Consider the following 18,083-nt stretch of genomic DNA (forward strand, 5'->3'; position numbering starts at 1 on the left):
AATTTTAGTGTAAGTATGTTCCAAACATTACATAGAACATATTTTTATTCATTTTTAATCAACACTGGGTCTGTTACTCAGCCGGTTTATTTATTATTCAGATAATTTTTGCCTCTGCTTCCTTCTTTTTTGACCTTTTGGTGGCTTAATTTTAGGAACCCTATTAGAGGGTGCAGGGAGAAATACAATTCAAGCACATTGCGTGTCCTACTTACCATCAGCTGAGGCTCATGTTTTAGTAGGGGAAGAATTTGATACTTTGGATTGAAAATGGTGATTATCTGCATTCTCCCTATTACCATATAGACAGAATTAGCCACAGACTGATGTTTTCCAGAGTTTGGATTTTGCAGAGCAGTAAAATGTAAAAAGAAAAGGAAATTGTGAAATTGTGAGAAGATCAATATATGGTTGCCAAGTTTAAATTCGATCAAATAAGAATGTTAAAAATACCACAACTGCCATCTTCAATGATCATTAATTCATAAAAGAAAATAACATTTGAATATCCCCAAAGTAGGAACGACACAGTCTTAGAAAAAAGAATAATACTTCTTAAATAAAGTTGGCAGCCTTCCCATGTACCACTCTCAGTTTTGTGGAAACTGTCGAAGTGTGGTGCTGGCCCTGGGATCTGAGCACACCCAGCCAGGGTGTGCCATAGCAGCATAAGCCCTGCAGCGACGCTGCACATCTTACAGGTTTGTGCTGGTAACAGATAATCACAGAGCAACTTCTAGTAAAGGGGAGAGAAGGTGAACACCGCCAGCTTGAATTTCGATGACCTTAAATTAATAGCTAATTTAAGGATTTAATTTCCGAGAAGCATCTCATTTGTGTGGGAGTCTACTGTGACTTTTCTCAAACCAGGAAGCATTTCTTCAACTTAAAACTTATAGAAAACCTTTTCCTAAATTTCCTTTGGAGCACAGCACAATCTCTGTACTCTTCCTCTCTCTCTCTCTCTCTAAAATGAATGCTTCAGGAACTGGATAATATGACATTGCATTTCAACAGCCCCCTTCCTAAGAGAGTTCAGAGGTCTTTGAAACCACGGGTAATGAAGCCTCCTGGCTCCTGTGAGCTGGCGGAACGTGTGACCCCAGCTGAGAAGAGCTGGCCAAAAGACAGGTGTAGCTTGTAGCAGTGCTGGGAGACCGAGTCCCCAAGTTCAGAGTTTCTATCACCCTTCCCATTACACAAGGGAAAACGATGGTGTGAAAGTGGAGAATTGCCTGAAATTGCTGAGTAATTAATAGAAACCACGATTAAAATCATTGCCTAACCCAAGTCTTGTGGGTAGTTTCTTCTGTCCTTCTCCTGCCTGAGAAACACACACAAAGACTTTTTACCACAGGAACTTCTCTTTAAATAGGACTAAAATTCAATTTCATAAGCCGCAGAGAGATTCAAAGTATTATTTACCAGTGATCTTCAGATATTCTTTCCTTCTCCCCATGGCTAGGAAGTTGGAAACTTTTAGGGGCTCTTAGAGGCAAAGAAGTAGTCACTGAACACACAGCACACACACACACACACACTGAAATATATGTTAGCATATGCTTAAAAACATGAAAAATACCCCTAACTTTTAAAAAATTTTGATATAATTTTATTTTTTTCTAGTCATAGGGTTATTTGGTGTCTTTTGATTCTATTCTATTCTATTCTACTTATACATTTATAAAATATATAAAAGTATATATTTTATTTTTGAAATAACTGTAATTGTTTATTACTTTCATAATAAGTAAAAAACAAAGATACAAAACACATACTCTCCCATTAAAACTCACTTCAACCTGAATTTTAAGGAGACCATTTAGCATCACCTCAAGATCACACCCTATTGACCACAGTCCTCTTCCTCTCCCTGACCCACCTGAGAAACTCAATACCCCTTCTGTATTTGAGACATTTGTCTTTCTGAAAGAAGCAGTGCGACCAATTTTTTTTTTTAACCTCTCAGAATCTCAGATCTTCTGTAATTACTGTAGCTCAGGTATTTTCCCTGCAGCCCTTTTCAATATCAGCTTGTTTTCATTCCCTTCTCTTTGTTGTTTGCCTTACTAATTCTGACACGATGTTTTATTTCAGGCTCAACTGAACAGAAGAGAGAGATTTTGGCTTGGATTCCACAATGATGTTTCACAGAAAGTCAGCTCTGGTTCCAGGTACTTGATAAACATCTCACTAACTAATTTCTCGCTGTTTCTAAGCGATGAACATTTTGGTTAGCAAGTCCAGAGCCCTTCAGACATCGTTTGCATCCTACACAACAAGTGAGCTAATGAAACCCATGGAGCACGGCCTGGCCCTCTGCTTCTCTGTAATGGTGTAATGGTTTCTGTCATCCCAGCCAAGCTGCCACGTCCAGAACTCTGCACATGGGATGCTGCCTCAGGGCAGGTGGAGGGATGCAAATGAGTGTGGCCCTCAAATTGCAATTTAAGGGTAGCTGTTAGGTTATACTCTTCCCATATTTTTCTCTTCCTAACCACCAAGCTTGAGGATAATGTGCTATTTTTACTTATTTTCAGGGGAGAGAACATTAAACCTTAGGGTGATGGTGGCATATTGTTGAATGATGTCTTTTAGTCCAACTTGAATAAATCAGATTTTTGTTGCTGTTGTTGGAGAGAGGGGAGAAAAGAGAGCTTTGAATCCAAAGAAATTAGATGAAAAAGCTAGGTTTTCCTAATTCCTGGGTTCTAGACATAAAGAAAACATGATGAATAATATAATCAAACTGTAGGAAGTTGTGATCATTGAACAAGGTGTTTCTGGCCAGACACTCAAAATCTGTGTACTCAGATTTCAATTACATTTGCCCCTACTGATTTAAAATATATTTTCTGCAATCAGAATGCAACGACAAGATTTAGAGGGAAAAGAACAGGTTCAAAGGCTTTCCAAAAGCATTCAAGGTTTCTTGGACAGCGATGCTTTCATTCAAGGATGTGGTGTGGCATCACAGAAATGAATCAGAGACTCGGCCCTCCATTTCCTTAGAAACAGAAACAATCTGCATCTTGCTTTTAATTTCAACTAAAAAAAACCACCCCAGGCTTCCCTGGTGGCGCAGTGGTTAAGAATCCGCCTGCCAATGCAGGGGACACGGGTTCGAGTCCTGGTCCAGGAACAACTAAACCCGTGAGCCACAACTACTGAGCCTGTGCTCTAGAGCCCGCAAGCCACAACTGCTGAGCCCGCGTGCCACAACTACTGAAGCCCGCGCGCCTAGAGCCCATGTTCCGCAACAAGAGAAGCCACCGCAACGAGGAGCCCGGGCACCGCAACAAAGAGTAGACCCCGCTCGCCGCAACTAGAGAAAGCCTGCGCAGCAACGAAGACCCAACGCAGCCAAAGATAAATAATCAATAAATCAATTTATTAAAAAAAATAAACCCAATTCACTTTGGACTTCTCTGGAGAAAAATCCTGAGCCTCTTCATCTCCCTTCCTCTACCCAAGTCAACTCTGGTATGACTGACTGCATTTTCAGTTTCTTTATTTTCAGATCTGGCTCTCACTGTGGTTGTAATGCTGTTAATAGCGGTAGTGATCATCGAGGGTCTATCACTTTAAGAGTCACCATTTTAAAACACCAAAATATATATTTTTTAGGTTAAACATTCCCTGTGCCTGTTTCTCAAATAAACTCCCTGAGGAAGCATGTTCCTGCATATTTAGAAGTGGTCTACAAGAAGGAGGGCAGAGAAGCTCGTGCAGGTCCTTACAGAGACTACTCCCTTTCACTTTTCTCTTCTTAGGCTGGGAAGGACAGATGGAAACAACCCTATGTCGCCACTCTTGGAAAGGGGGAGGGGTGTGGTGCTCATATTCCCTGGCTTTTACTTGGATCAAGTGTGGGTAAAAGAGAAGCAAAAACTAAACCTGGACAAAGCAGAAGAAGGGAAAGTAGCCACCCCCCCAAGTCACCTAGCAATCTGCCCTTCGCAGTAAACTGACTCACAGTAGGTAGGAGTACCTTTATGGGCTTGAAAGTATCCAGTTATCTCTACTCTCAAGCAGAACGCAATCTAAGATTGCTGAAGAAGGATGCCGACCATCGGTTCTTCTTTTTATTATTGTGGTAATTTGTAGGGGAAGAAAAAATTTCTTTTTCCTCTACCCATCTTGGGTTCGTTGCTGGGGTCCCGCAAATTAGACTGATAAAAGGCAGATTAATGAGCGAAAAACAAGTTTATGAACTCAACACATAGGATACTCAGTGATGAGTAACTCAAAGGAATGCTTACAACTTGGGCTTCTATGGCATCTTAGCAAAGAACAATAAATTTATGGAGAAGTGACAATACAAAGGAGAAGGGTTTTAGGCTTCCAAGGGTGGTAAACTGTAGGAAGGTAAATATATGGGGAAAACCAATGGAAAATAAGGATTGTTTTAGCAAAGTTTATTACGTAGAATCCTCTGGTGCAGTTTCTGGGCTGGTTAAGAGTCTAGAGCTGTCTCCGGTGGTTAAGGATTGGCCTGCCCTTCCTGGTAGTGAGAGGGAGGCCATAGAGTTTGTCTTGTGTCTGCTTTTTCTCAATTGTGTTTTCAGCTCAAAATAAGCCTTATGCCAGAGTGGCATATTTTGGGGTGGCATACTCTGAATCCCATTCAAGTTTAATTTTTCCTTCCTAAAAATAAGACATATACTTGGTACAAAATTTGGAATTTATATAGAAGTTACAAGAAGCATGCAAAAACATGACTAAATCTTATTAGTCACATGCAATCACATCTAGGAATGGTTCCAGTATTTTTTCCTATGCTCTTTTTTTCTTCACATAATTAAGATCATTCTTAACACAGAATTTCACATACCATGTTTTTGTTCAATCAACCAAAAATATTTTCTCATGCTATTATTAATTCTTTAAATATTATTTTAATGGTAGAATCATTTTCCATATGACTATACCATAATTTATTAATAATTTTCCTAATATTAGACATCTAGGGTATACTTAAATAAATACCTTGTGTATGTGAATAAATCTTAGCATTTCAAATTATCTCCTTAGGATAATCTACTAGAAGCAGAAAAATATGGGATCAAAGGATATCATCATTTTTCAGGTCTTTAGTACATATTACCAGGAAGGTTGTATCAATTTACATTAACACAGTACATGAATGTCTTCCTGAAGCTCTGGCTGCATTGATTGATGTCATTTAAAAATCTCTGCTACTCTGTCAGGTCCCTGTTACTTAACTTTGTATTCACTGGTGAGGCTGAAAAATTGTTTAGTATATAATAAGCTATTTGTATTTTCTCATCTATGAATGATCAGTTCATGACCTTTGTCCATTTTCTCATTGATTTATAGTAACACTTTATAAACTACAGTCATTAGCTTTCTTTGTGCCCCAGTTTTTGAAAAAAATACATCTTCTTGCCTGTTTGCTTTTGTCCTCTGATTTTGTTACGATTATTTTTGAGGTATAAAAATTTTATATTTCTCTATATTTCAGTTTATTGGCATTTTACCCTGATATTTCTTCCATTGCTTTAATGTATAGAAAATCTTTACCCATCTAGACTAGATAAATATGCAGAAATATATTCTTCTAGTTATTTAATCGATTTTTCAAAAATAATATTTCTTGAATCTACCTAGAACTTAATTTGTTACATGGTATGAGAAAAAATATATTTTTTCCTAATAAACCATCAATTATCCTGGCACCACTTGTCAACTGTTTTCTGCACAGTTTTTATACATATTCTGTATAAACATATTCAAGACTATTCTTAAAAATGCAAGATTATGTTTCCGGGTTTTCTACTGATTTCTTTGCCTATTCTTTAAACAGTAGTTTCTCCACCCCTAATTTTTGTTTTTAGAGGTTCTTTTATCTCTTATATTGCATTCTTTCCACTTAAAAGGTGGCCAAGATTATGTACAAAGAAGATCATTTAAAATTATTGGAGAAAGAGAATCTCTGCCTTTATAGTTTTGGGTCTTAGGTGAACAAGATACAGTTCACCTAAGGCTTCACCTAAGGTGAGTTTTTCTTGTGTCTATGAAGGGTGGGATTCCCGCTATGACACAGAAAATCAGAAAAGGACTTTCTTAGTTTCTTAGTTTCTTGATAGTCATAGTAACAGTAATATAAAGAAGAAAAGTTACATATCTTTTTATTCACCTCAAGAAAAGAAAATTTCCAGTGAGGAGATTAAGATGTTTAATGTTGAAAGATCATCTCCCCTTCTAGGGCACCAGTAAAGATTTCAACCCATGTATCTGTAGAAAATTTCCAGAAACTGTCACAAAATGAAAAATGAGAGGAAGCCTCATGGTCCTGCTAGGGTTCTATGAGGTATGTGCCGAATAATTTTCTGTTTTTAAGGCTTGTTAACAGTGAGTATCTTAGGATGATGGGGTTATAGTTGACTTTTTTCTTTTTAAATTTCATTACATTTGCATTTTCCTCCCAAATTGCATAAAAGTTTTTTTCTTCATAATGTTCTGTTAATTAACTTCTGAAAATACAGTACTGGAAGCCTTAGTCCCAAGAAGTGCAACGGTACCAAAAGTGGATTTTCTATTTCTTCACCTCTTTTCTTAATAGACACAGCAACACTAAAATTCATCTCATTAGAAGAGATTTTGAGAAAATGAGAAAGGACATTTCTAAACCAAGTGCTTTTCCTCTGAATAAGATTTAACCCAAAATGAGGCTGGGGACTGGAAGAAGGTATGACAAACTACCTCTTAAAATTTCTGTTTCTAAAGCTAATAGGAATTCTTTTGCAATAGCTTTTTTTTTTTTTTCTTTCCTTGACAACCAAGGATTGATACATCTTGCATGTTAAAAAGTACAGAACTATGAGTAAGTACTCACTGGCTACAATTTTTTTTCCTTGTAAATTCCCTTTTTGTGATACAATTGGTGCTCTTTTACTGTCTTAAATGTTTCCATTTTTCTTTAATGGTCTCTCCTTTCCTCTTTTCTTAGTTCTTAATTGTTCTGCTTTTCATCAGTAGATAATTCTCTCTGTTTGACAGTGATGGGGGTCAGAGTCAGGGACAATATACCATATCTGGTTTTGTCTGGCTGGAGAAAAGTTAAACGGTGCTTCAGCCTCAAATTAGTCACTTTAAGTACAAGGGACAGTCAGCCTCCATGGTTGCAATCATTTCGTTGTCGTAAGCGCTTGAGAATACCTGGTGTAATTTTTTCACATCCCCCTGCCCCAAAGCAAGTTTATCTTTGTTCTTAAACCCTAAGCCACACTCTGTATTTCCTTTCCATGCCACACTGAAAAGAAATAAAAACCAAGTGCCGTACATATCACTTCAACACATAAACAATTAGGTAAGAGTCCATTTCTCCCTTAAACCGTTTTTCATGGAAAGGAAAAGGAAAACCTTGTATTCCTATCTTAGAATAAGACTTAAAAGCCATCAAAGCACCCACAGAACAAGTAGCTCCTCATTTCAGGGGCAGGGGTAGTGTCAGGCATGTGTAGTCTTTGCTCTGCCATGGATGTCCACGTAATTTCTTGGAATAAGGCTTGCAGTGGATAACCCAGTGAGATGCAGGAAGCTTCTTTCCACTCAGATACTGTCAGGGCCAATGTGCCTTTCAGGAGACTGTCTGTGAGATTCTGAACATTGGAAGTGTAAAAAAAATTGAGCTGGACAGATCCTTGCCACCACTTTTTCTGCTAAATATAGATAAGTTGTCATCGGGTTGCACAAGCAATTTCCAGCTACAGCTCCTTAGGAAGAGAAGCAGTCACTGGGGCTCATGTCTCTGGTAGGTAAAATGCGTAGAGAGGATCTGACCCGGACCTGTGGGTTGTGGGGAGCTAGGGAAGAGGGTAGAATGAAACGGGAGAAAGGAGTCTAGGTTTTGGTTAAATATATAATGACACACTGCGGGGTATACAGCAAATGATGGTATCGGCTTAAAAATCTCATTAAACATCGATAACTTGTTAGAAAAGAGATACAGAAGGGGCGCTCTCCCAGGAGTCTGTGTTCAAGTTCCTTCTCTACTACCGCTTTGGAAGCAATGTAGTAACAGTGAGAAGAGACTACGAGACATGGTGTCAGATGGTCCTGAGTTTGAATCCTGGCTTCATCTGACCCTACGTTTGATGTGGAGTCAATTACTTAAGTTCTCTGAGCCTCAGAGTCCTAATATATAAAATACAGGTAAAATAATATCTCTCACAGTGTTAATTAGGCTTAACATTAGGATTAACGTACATGGCACTACTAAGCGCTCAACTTCTGTTGGTGCCCATCTCCTTCTCCCCTTTGAGGCAAACCGTTTAAGCTTCCCTGGACTCTACTTGTTTTTCTCTTATCAAGTCCTTTGGGTTCTACCTCCAAAGTATATCCAGAATTTGTCCCCTTCTCTCCAACTCCATTGCTACCACGCCAGTACAAGCCACTGGATGTCTTGCCTAGGCCACTGCAACAGCTTTCTAACTACTTTCTCTCTTTCTGTTTCTAAACCCTGTACAATCCATCTCTACACAGCAGGCAGAGAGAACTTTAAAAAAATGCATATTAAATCATGCCATTCTTCCACCTGAAACCCTCCAGTGGCTTCTTATTGAGACTAATATCCAAACCTCATCACAAGCTTCGAGGCTCCTTGCGATCCGGCCCCTGCCTACCTCTTTACTCTTTGACTTCATCTCTATCACTTCCTTCTTCTATTAATATTTTCCAGCTGTACTGGCCTAATTTAACTCCCCAGAACACATCAAGTTTATTTCTACCTCGGGGGCTTTGCATGTGCTTGGAAGAAGTTCCTTCTATATTTTGTTGTGGTTGAAACCTTCTCAACAGTTAGGTCCAATGTTCTCTCGTAAAATTTGTCTTCCCTGACCTAGTCTCTATCACAGCCCTATTCCATTTTTTTTTCATAGCACTTATTACTGCATGAAATTATTTTAAATTTTGCTTCTCTGATTCCCCCACTGGGGATGTAAACTTCATCAAAGAAGGGGACTATACCTTTTACCCCTGAATAAACCCAGAACACTCGGGCAGCATGTGGTGAACGAATTCTGATTAAATATGTAAAATGGGGTAATGATAACTTCCTGAAAGTTTGTGACTGGATTTGGCAGTCTTTCTATGTCTTTCCATTTCTAAAGATTCTATGACGCCTTGAACAGCAAGACTGAATCCCAGAATAATTTAAAAGAAATGTAGTTAGGAAATTTTCAAATACTCATCATATACTAATTCATATTAGGTTTACCCAGTTGAAACACTGTCTATCTGCTTTAATGAAAAAAAATAAGAAGGACTTATAATTTGCATGTCAAGGGATCCTTTTAAACTACTATTTAAAAATTGTGTTCCTTTCAGTAGCATTAAGGTTTTCCCAACAATCTTATTTACAGTTGGCTTAGCACATCCTTAGTTCACAGATCTTGAAAAGGAATATGATTCCACAGCATAACACATCTGATAAAAGAAATGGCTCAGGTGAGCACAGACTGCGTGAACGGCATGTTATTCAGCTCAGGGAGTCATTCATTCCACTTCTGGGGCTGGGCTGTGAGAGGGACACCATACAAAATGGATCAATCTTAGGGAAGGAACTGGAAACACTGTTAGGAGAAGAAAACGGGAAGGCCTAATTGAAGGCAGGCCTAGCTGAACCGGAGCCTGATAACTGTCCCGCACATGCCCTGGGACAAATCTAGAACTGATGAGTAGAAGCTACTGGGAGGCAGATTTTGGTGCCATAAATGGAGGGAATTTCTAGCAGTCAGTCTGCCCTGATATATAAGCAAAGGTCTGCTTGGAAATACAATAAGCGGGTGCCATCACTGGATGTTTCAACTTCAGACAGGCAGACCACTAATGAGCAATGTCCTACAAGAATTCTTCCCATTATAGGTGGGCAAGTTCTCACGGAGCTCTTTTCACGAATTCCAGGCTGACTAGTGGGGTCTAATATTGTGTGATTTGCATCACACAGCGTTCTTTCTAGTATGTAATGTGCAGAATATGATGAGTCTCTTATTGCTAATGATTCAGGCCCAGGAGATTTTGAATTTCAAAAGTTAAGCTAGAATCTCATAGATCCACGGTTTTACTTTCTGACCCGGAAGGAAGTTACTGGCTATTTCCTACCCAAGAGATTTCTCATCTGGAAGGCTGAAGCAGACTACTTCTTCTCTTGGTGAATAATAGTTTGTGTTCCAAAAATAACCCTGGGTTTACGGATAGACGATAAGGCTGGATGAGTTTAAGAGCTGAATTAGCTCGCCTTTTAATTTGTGGTCTAAGAACTCTCTGTTACCCTTTACCTCTCCCTTCTGGCAGGATGGCCGGAAACTCCGGGCAGAAGCTGACCCCCTGCTCAGCGACATCCCCCAGCCTGACCCCTCTTTTCACCTTCTTTCTTTCCTTCCTTCGCCTTTCATTAGAATCCCTGCGAGCCTTTGCAAGCTTAGCATGAAAATGAGCCCATTTTATTTTTGGAACCCACAGAGGCAGCCCTGAGGGGAGTTATTGTGTTGCTTTTAGCAGCTAAACAAAAAGGTGTGAAATCATTTGCTGGCTGTTCTAGAATGGGAAAAACATAAATAAATAAACTGAGCAGGAAGGTTCAGGACAGTGTGTGGTCACTTGGACAGAATCTCGTGACGCGGCTTCTCTGAGACTTATTAGTAACAAAAGTGGCTGTGGGAATGTCTGTACATTTCTCTCACCTTCCCGGGAAGTTACTAGAATAACACGGGAAGCCACTGGGATTTTTTTTTTTTCTTAAATGATTCACTTTGAAAAACTAGCTCCACGGTGCTTTGAAAATAACTTGGGGACGGGACTAGTTTGAGAAAATTCCTTAGAGCCCTTTGCAACGTGCCCTGTACAGGGAGGGTGAGGGAGGGAAGAGAGGACCATTTCACCAAGGGTTTTTTAAGAGCTGGGAACACCCAGAAAATGCCTCTGTGGACAAGTACGGGAGTCTTTACCACGGGCCTGTAACGATTTAATCACATTACAGTGGTAAGAGACAAAGACCGCCAGCAATAAAGACTTCTCATGAAACTTGAGGGCTTTGCCTCATGCTGATAACATTCACTGGGAGCCATCTCCTGTTTTGGGGGGCTGTGGGCCTCTCTTTCTGGAAGAGTAACATATTTTGAAATGTCTCTTCATTAGCAAAGGCAACTTCATTTTCAATTGGCATCTTGGATATGGGATTTTTTTTCCCTTTTACAATGATGTAATCTTTTCTAAACTACAAAATATCTAAAACAGGCAAAAATGCAGAGACTTGGTAAATGCATATCCTATTCCCAAGATGTCACAACTGCTACTTGAGCTCTTCTTAAAAGAAATAAAATGCTATGGTTGTGCTTTCCTATTCCCATGCTTCTTTCCTCCTCTTTCCCAAGAGGCAAACCCTGTTCAACTGGTGTGCGTCCTTCCACCCTTGGCCCTTCTGCAGGCCTGACCAAATAGCCATTTGGTTTAAAGAACTTGGCCTTTGGAGTATTCAGGCAGCCAGGCTTCCGTGAGGGATGGGTATCACCATGCAGTGGGCAGTCACTGGGCCTGTCTTACTAAATGGCAAGTCTTCTTTTCATCCAGCATTCAGGGCAGAATTACAGTAGAGTCAAACACTAGGATAAGACAAACCTTTAAAAAGTACTATTTAATTGATTAATCAATTCATAGAACAAATGATATTGACTGCCCACTTATTGCCAGGGGCCATGCTATGTAAGTCACAGACAAATGGAAATTATAACCACTGTAATATCACAGCTTCTCTTAGGAAAGGAACTGTCTTTGCGTAGGAAAATTCCATGATAAGCCATGACCATGATGAGGTGGGCAATAAGAACCAAGAGACAACTTCACTGAGCTGAGCAGGATTGTGGAGTGAAGGAGGAGAAAGGAGAAGGAGAGGGAGGAAAGAAGTAACTAGGAATCTCAGGGTGAGAGAGAGAGAGAGAGAGAGAGAAGGAGAGATGAGAGATGTGAGTGGGAAAAAGGACAAAGGGGGAAGACAAAAGGACCTGTGGCAAAGTGGCTAAAGTGAAAATAAAAATTATGGTGTTTCAGGTGCTGGAGGGCTTCAACAACAAGGTCTCTAAAGATCAATTTGAGGTTGTGTGTGTTTCTGTGAAAGAAATCCATTGTTCGGTGCCCATCCTCTTCTTTACACCCCAGTAAAATGTTAAGTGAAATAGATTTTTTTAATCAATTAAGGGATGAATTTTATATACATGTACACATATGTATACGTATATATATTTGCACGTGATATATATATGTGTGTGTATAGATACACGTACATGTACCTAAAAGACACTGGATAAACTGAAATGGATCAGTGAAAAGCAGAAATTCAGCACCAGAGGTGACCATGAAAACCGAGCCCTGGTGCCTCCCCCTTACGCTCTCAAACCTTAGAATTCTCAGAAATCCAGCAAGGTCTTGGCTTTCCATGCAGCCTGGGGAAAGTGCATTGAGAGACATCTCAAAGAGCAGAGAGAGCTTATTTGACATCAGAGTTGGGAGCAGAGCTTACTGTTTCAGTTTTACACTGTAGGTAATAGGGGACATGATTTGAATACAGGGGTGCATTCTGAAGTCATGATTTATCGAACCTCTACCACGGTTGCCCAAATGCTCTTTTCCCTTGTTTCCAACTAGCAAACACCTACTCATCTTTTTGGACTCTATTTAAATGTCACTTTATCTGTGGAGTTTTCCCTGACCCCCAGGGAGGGTAATTTTCTTCTTCTGAACTTCTGTATCTCTCCATATATATCTTTCTCTAATACACCATGTATGACATGATACACATGCGATTGAACCTGCACACAACAAAGTAGACCTCAGGGTACCACTTTTGAATCCCCACTGCCCAGCAAGACATACGGGTCCTTTGCAGAATAAAACCTGGGGATGTGAGTAATAAAGGGAAACTTACAAGTAGACGCACAGCTTCAGAAAGAGCAGAACTCCAAGCCCCTAAATGGCGGTACCACTCTCCCCCAATAATTTTGCTATTGGATGCCATTTGTCTTGCCCCTTGTTCCTATTTTGAAATAAGAACCCCTTGCTCCCCAGAAGTAAAAGCAATGTAATAGTCATTTGTTTATTCCCTGAGCCAAGACCCAGGGTGATGAGGCTGGATTGCACACGGGGCGTGGGCATCAGAAACTGGGAAGTCTCACCTTGCCCGGCCTGTCTGGCTCGTATGCTTGGGCAAGTCACATAGCTCCCGTGGGACTCCTCACCCAGTGGTAATGACCGGCTTCACATGGTGGCTGCAAAGCTTAATTAAGGATTGAGGCAGAAAATACAAAGTGCTTCATACACGCAAAGGATTTTCTTCCCATATTTATCTTTGGGCTCAGTAGCCTGTGGTAGGAAATGTTTATAAGCTGGAAGAAGAGTCTAGCAAAAACTATAATTACTATTCTCATCCTAAAATGGCTCACTTGTATTGATTGGGGCAAGGACCACATATTTATTTCTTTTATTCCAGTACATTCTGTGGCCCTTGCTGCTAACTTCATGGGGACAGCTTGCTACCTCTTGGCCTCAGTTTCCCTGACTCCAAGGACTTTCTCTATGATTCCTTTATGCTCAGATGTATTGTGATGCCTGAAACTTTTATCTCAGTCCCCAGACCCTCAGATCACACTCAGAAACAAGGTTCAGGGACTTCCCTGGTGGTCCAGTGGTTAGGAATCCGCCTTCTAATGCAGGGGACGCAGGTTCGACCCCTGGTCGGGGAACTAAGATCCCACATGGCCTGAGACAATTAAGCCCGCGCACCACAACTAGAGAGAAATGCGAGTGCCGCAACAAAGATCCCACGTGCCGCAACTAAGACCCAACGCAGCCAAAAATAAATTAAAAAAAAAAAAAAAAAAAGAAAAGGAACAAGGTTCACAGATGGTACACAAAAGTTTGTGAGTGAACCCACAGGGATTGGTCCCTGAGCCAGAAGACACAGGGACTTGTGAAGCCTTGCACAAGTGACCCCCCCGACTCTGCCTGGCTTCGTAGACACGCATCTCTCTTCTGAGCACTTGGAGACCTCAGCAGATTCACTGTTTCCATCACTGCCAGAGCCTGCAGCCTCATTGCCAATTTTTTTGCTGAACGATTGAGCAAAAGAACAACTGATCCCGAGGTAACAGTGAGAAGTTAGGAGAGAGACAGAAAAACAAACCAAAACAGTGGGTTGAATTACTACTTTGAAAAACCTTCTTATTCCTTACTGCATTTTGTTTGCTTGCTTGTTTTGTAATCACAGAGGCCATTGCTGTACTAGGGACATTCAAAGACCAAAACTGTTCAGAAGGAGAAAAAGATTCTAAAGCTTTATACCCCAAACAAACTTCGCATGCAGTGTTTGTTGTCAAGAGAGGAATACAGGCCAGAAGGTGGCTATTATTTCCATAGCGCCTCCTCTGTACCCTCATCCTGCCTCGCTGTCTTCAGAATCCCTGGCATCATACCCCAGGAGGCAGTTGGGTCAGCCACAGGGATCAGATGAGGAGGTGGAAGAGTGGGACAGCTATTGCAGGTGCCCAGCCAGGTGTGGCGGTAGCTGTGGAAATGCGTGGGACCACCAAGGCTTATGTAAGAAGGAGGCCAAAGGGGAAGATGTAAGGTTGATTCTGATTGGCTAACTCAACATGAGGCCGACTGAGGGAGGAGGGGGAGAGCGGGAGAGAAGACACTTTTGAAAGCATGACAGTATCTCATTTGTATGCAAGTGAATATGAAGGTGTCTTCCAAATACAGTCCTGAAGAAGGTGGGGATAAATGGGAAGTTTGATATGCAGTAAACCACATGCTACCTTAAATATATACACACAAATTAAAGAAGGTTGCTATCAGTAGAATATGCTATATATCCTAATTACATCAATATTGGATGCATTGTTAATGCAATTTCTCAAATGTATTTAAAAATGACTTGAAGAAAATGAAAATTAAAAAAAAAAGAATGAAATAATGCCATTTGCAGCAACATGGATGGATCTAGAGATTATCATACTGAGTAAGTCAGACTGAGAAAGACAAATATCATGTGCTATCGCTTATATGTAGAATCTAAAAAAATGGTACAAATGAACTATTCACAGAACAGAAATAGAGTCACAGATGTATAAAACAAACTTACAGTCACCAGGGGGAAAGGGGGGAGGGAGGGATAAATTGGGAGATTGGGATTGACATATATATTATACTAATATAAAATAGATAACTAATAAGGACCTATTGTGTAGCACAGGGAACTCTACTCAATACTCTGTAATGGCCTATATGGGAAAAGAAGCTAAAAAAGAGTGCATATATGTATAACTATTCATTTTGCTGTACACCTGAAACTAACATAACATTGTAAATCAACTACACTCAAATAAAAATTAAAAAAAAGAAAATGCAAAAATAATTTTTGGAACTTTAACCTTGAGTGCCCATAGATCATTTTCTTAGGAAAATGTGACTATTGGAAATGTTAGATCTTTTTCAAGCCAAAGCATTATAACTGGTCTCCCATACGCCTAGAGTAAAATTTTCTACTGAAGCACTGTTATAGAAAAATACCACATGCTATAGATTAAACACAGAAACCAGCTAATCACAACACATGAAAGGAAATGTAGCGTGTTCTGAGAAGTGCAAATATGTTGAAACATGTCTACCGTGAAATACAGTCTTAACAGTCCTCTGAAAAATAGCTCTTCTGCAAGGAGCACTTATTCTTATACTTCACTGAGGGATCTCAGTTTCAAATAAGGTTCATTTTATGTACTTGGGCGATGGAAACAAAAGATACTCTGGAAACATCCTTTTAGTCCTGAGCACCTCCTCTCTTTTTTGGGAGGAGGGGAGCTTTCAGCGATTCCATGTATATCTTACATTCAATAAATTGAGGATGGAAAGCAGTGCCAGGTAATTCCAACACTTAAACTGCTACTTAAGCATCTAGCTGTTAAAGGAGTTCAAATGAATTGTTAGCTACAAGAGGGAGGTTTCTCAATCTACATCCCACTCCAAGGTCAACCCTCGTCACAGGTGCACTTGGCCAGGAGGCACTCGTAATCTCAGAAGCAGATATGGCTGCCAAGTTCAAGTTGCCATGACTCTGAACATAGTATAACATTCCGCTCCAAGCCAGAGTCCATAACTCTTGCGGCTGTTCAGATGAGGGCCCTTCTTGGTACCACTTAGGCTCACACCCACTGGCTACAGTAATGCAGCAGGTGAAGGACTTAAGTGTCACTCAGTTGGTTTCCAGTTGCTTCCAGGAAAAAAAAAACCATGGCGTATAAGATTCTCGCATCTGACACCTGGCAAATTTCCTCTGTGTTCACAGGCCACAGACAGGATATCTGACCATTGCTGTCACGGCCTGAAGTGCTGTCTCCCACACTTTGAGGGGCCCTGCGACATCCAGAAAGCTGGGGATGTTAGCATTTTGGAGACAAGGTATAGAAAAAGACTCTACATGTATCTGAAACCTCTGCCAAGCACCTTATCCCTGACATGCCACTTGTGAGCTCTTCCAGCTTCAGAACATTCTGTCTCAGGAGTTGTCAGCTCGACCTCATATTCTGGTTTTATGGTGTTGATTCACATCTACCAGAAAGCAGGCCAAAAGGAAGGACTCACCTCCATCGCTATCTTCTGCAAATGAGTCCCCTGCTTTGCCCCTGGGCCGTTTCTCCATGTACTGTTCTTGGGCTGTCTGTCTAACTTGGACTGGGCATCTGTGGCCCTGAGGTTCCACGAATATTCAAATAATAAACAATAGTGCTGTAATTACCAGTAGGTTCCTCAAAAAGCAAGAGAATACCAAACTCACCTCAACTTGGCCTTTGTTTCTCTGACAAATGAAAGGTCAAAATGCTATTTTGTCATTTTTGCATCGTCATTTACGTTGATATTTTCCAATCTTCAATGTGAAAATAAATCTAGAAACTTTCTGTTCACACGCTTTTAGGTGTGTGCCCCGAATGACACACTCGGGAGGTAAGCACAAGTCATGGTAACTGGCCACATCCTTTATCTGTTGGGACCTGAGAGTTAGCAGAACTTTATCTTTATGATGAAGTGGCCTTTAGAAGTGGGTATCGCCGAGTTCAGAATGCGAGCATCGTTACTGAGAAAAAGCACTTTCCTTTTAAACAGAGAAACCAACAGCCATGAACTACAAGGCCTGAAAAAAAAGTTGAGCTACCACAAAACAAACAAATATTCAGCTCGGTTTCAGGAAGTTTAGAGAGGATCAAACAAGCCTTTCTCTATTGAAGTTGTTTGAGAACATTCGTGCTCACTTCAGCCTCAGTTCCTATTTATGCTGCTGGCTTTTATACACCGACCTCAGGAGGGCATTCCAACTTCAGGTTACTCACAAAGTATCTTCAGAAAAGAAGGTCTGAGCATCCCAACCCCAGTGTGAGGGAGGGGAAGCACATAGATTTGAATTTGTTTCCAAACTACTGCTCTGTCCTTGAGGCGAAGACATCTCAAAAACTGGAGAGAGAAATTCCATAGAGAGAGAGAGGGTGAGAAAGCTTTCTCATGGTGTGAATGTGCCTGTGAGGAGAATGACTCTTCTTGTGAGACGAAACCAGGAGATGAGAGAGGCTATCTGTGGAACCCTTGTGAAGGTTTCCACTCAGAAGGAGCTTGCAATTTTCTGATGGTCCCTGGGGAGGAGGATTTGGTAGACAGTTGAATTTTCAAGCAAACTGTCTTCCAGAATAAACGAGGAACGATGCCCACCCTTGGCAAACAAAATTCTTGTTTCATAAACCTATTACTTTTTAGTTCTTAGGGTCATTCATGCTCAGAACAATGTTTTGGGTGGTGTTTTGAATCCCCATTTGATGAATTAGAAAATTGAGGCTCAGAGATTAAGTCCAAAGTTACACAACAAATACGTAAAAACGCTAAGATTCACACCTGGGTCTTTCTGCCTCTAATGCCTGAGGTCTTTCTAACATGCCACATCAGCTCCTACTACATCCTTCCTAACAAAGCGTATTATTACCAATGGGAAGAGAGAGAAACTTTTGGAGAAGAATAGGAAAGAGTTT

At 40.5% G+C, this 18,083-nt stretch overlaps 1 protein-coding gene and 1 long non-coding RNA gene across 2 annotated transcripts in view; one reads left to right on the plus strand and one right to left on the minus strand.

Moving 5' to 3' along the window:
- RORA (RAR related orphan receptor A) overlaps nucleotides 1-18,083 on the minus strand; it is a 725,308-nt gene that overhangs the window by 141,050 nt on the left and 566,175 nt on the right. The gene's annotated exons all lie outside the window — the stretch shown is intronic.
- LOC309654372 lies at nucleotides 1,529-13,901 on the plus strand. The gene is made up of 2 exons (XR_014260198.1): nucleotides 1,529-2,174; nucleotides 2,866-13,901. It is a non-coding gene; the product is annotated as an uncharacterized lncRNA (long non-coding RNA).

Source organism: Balaenoptera physalus (genome assembly GCF_965194825.1).
Source record: "Balaenoptera physalus genome assembly, chromosome: 2".
Taxonomy (NCBI): domain Eukaryota; kingdom Metazoa; phylum Chordata; class Mammalia; order Artiodactyla; family Balaenopteridae; genus Balaenoptera; species Balaenoptera physalus.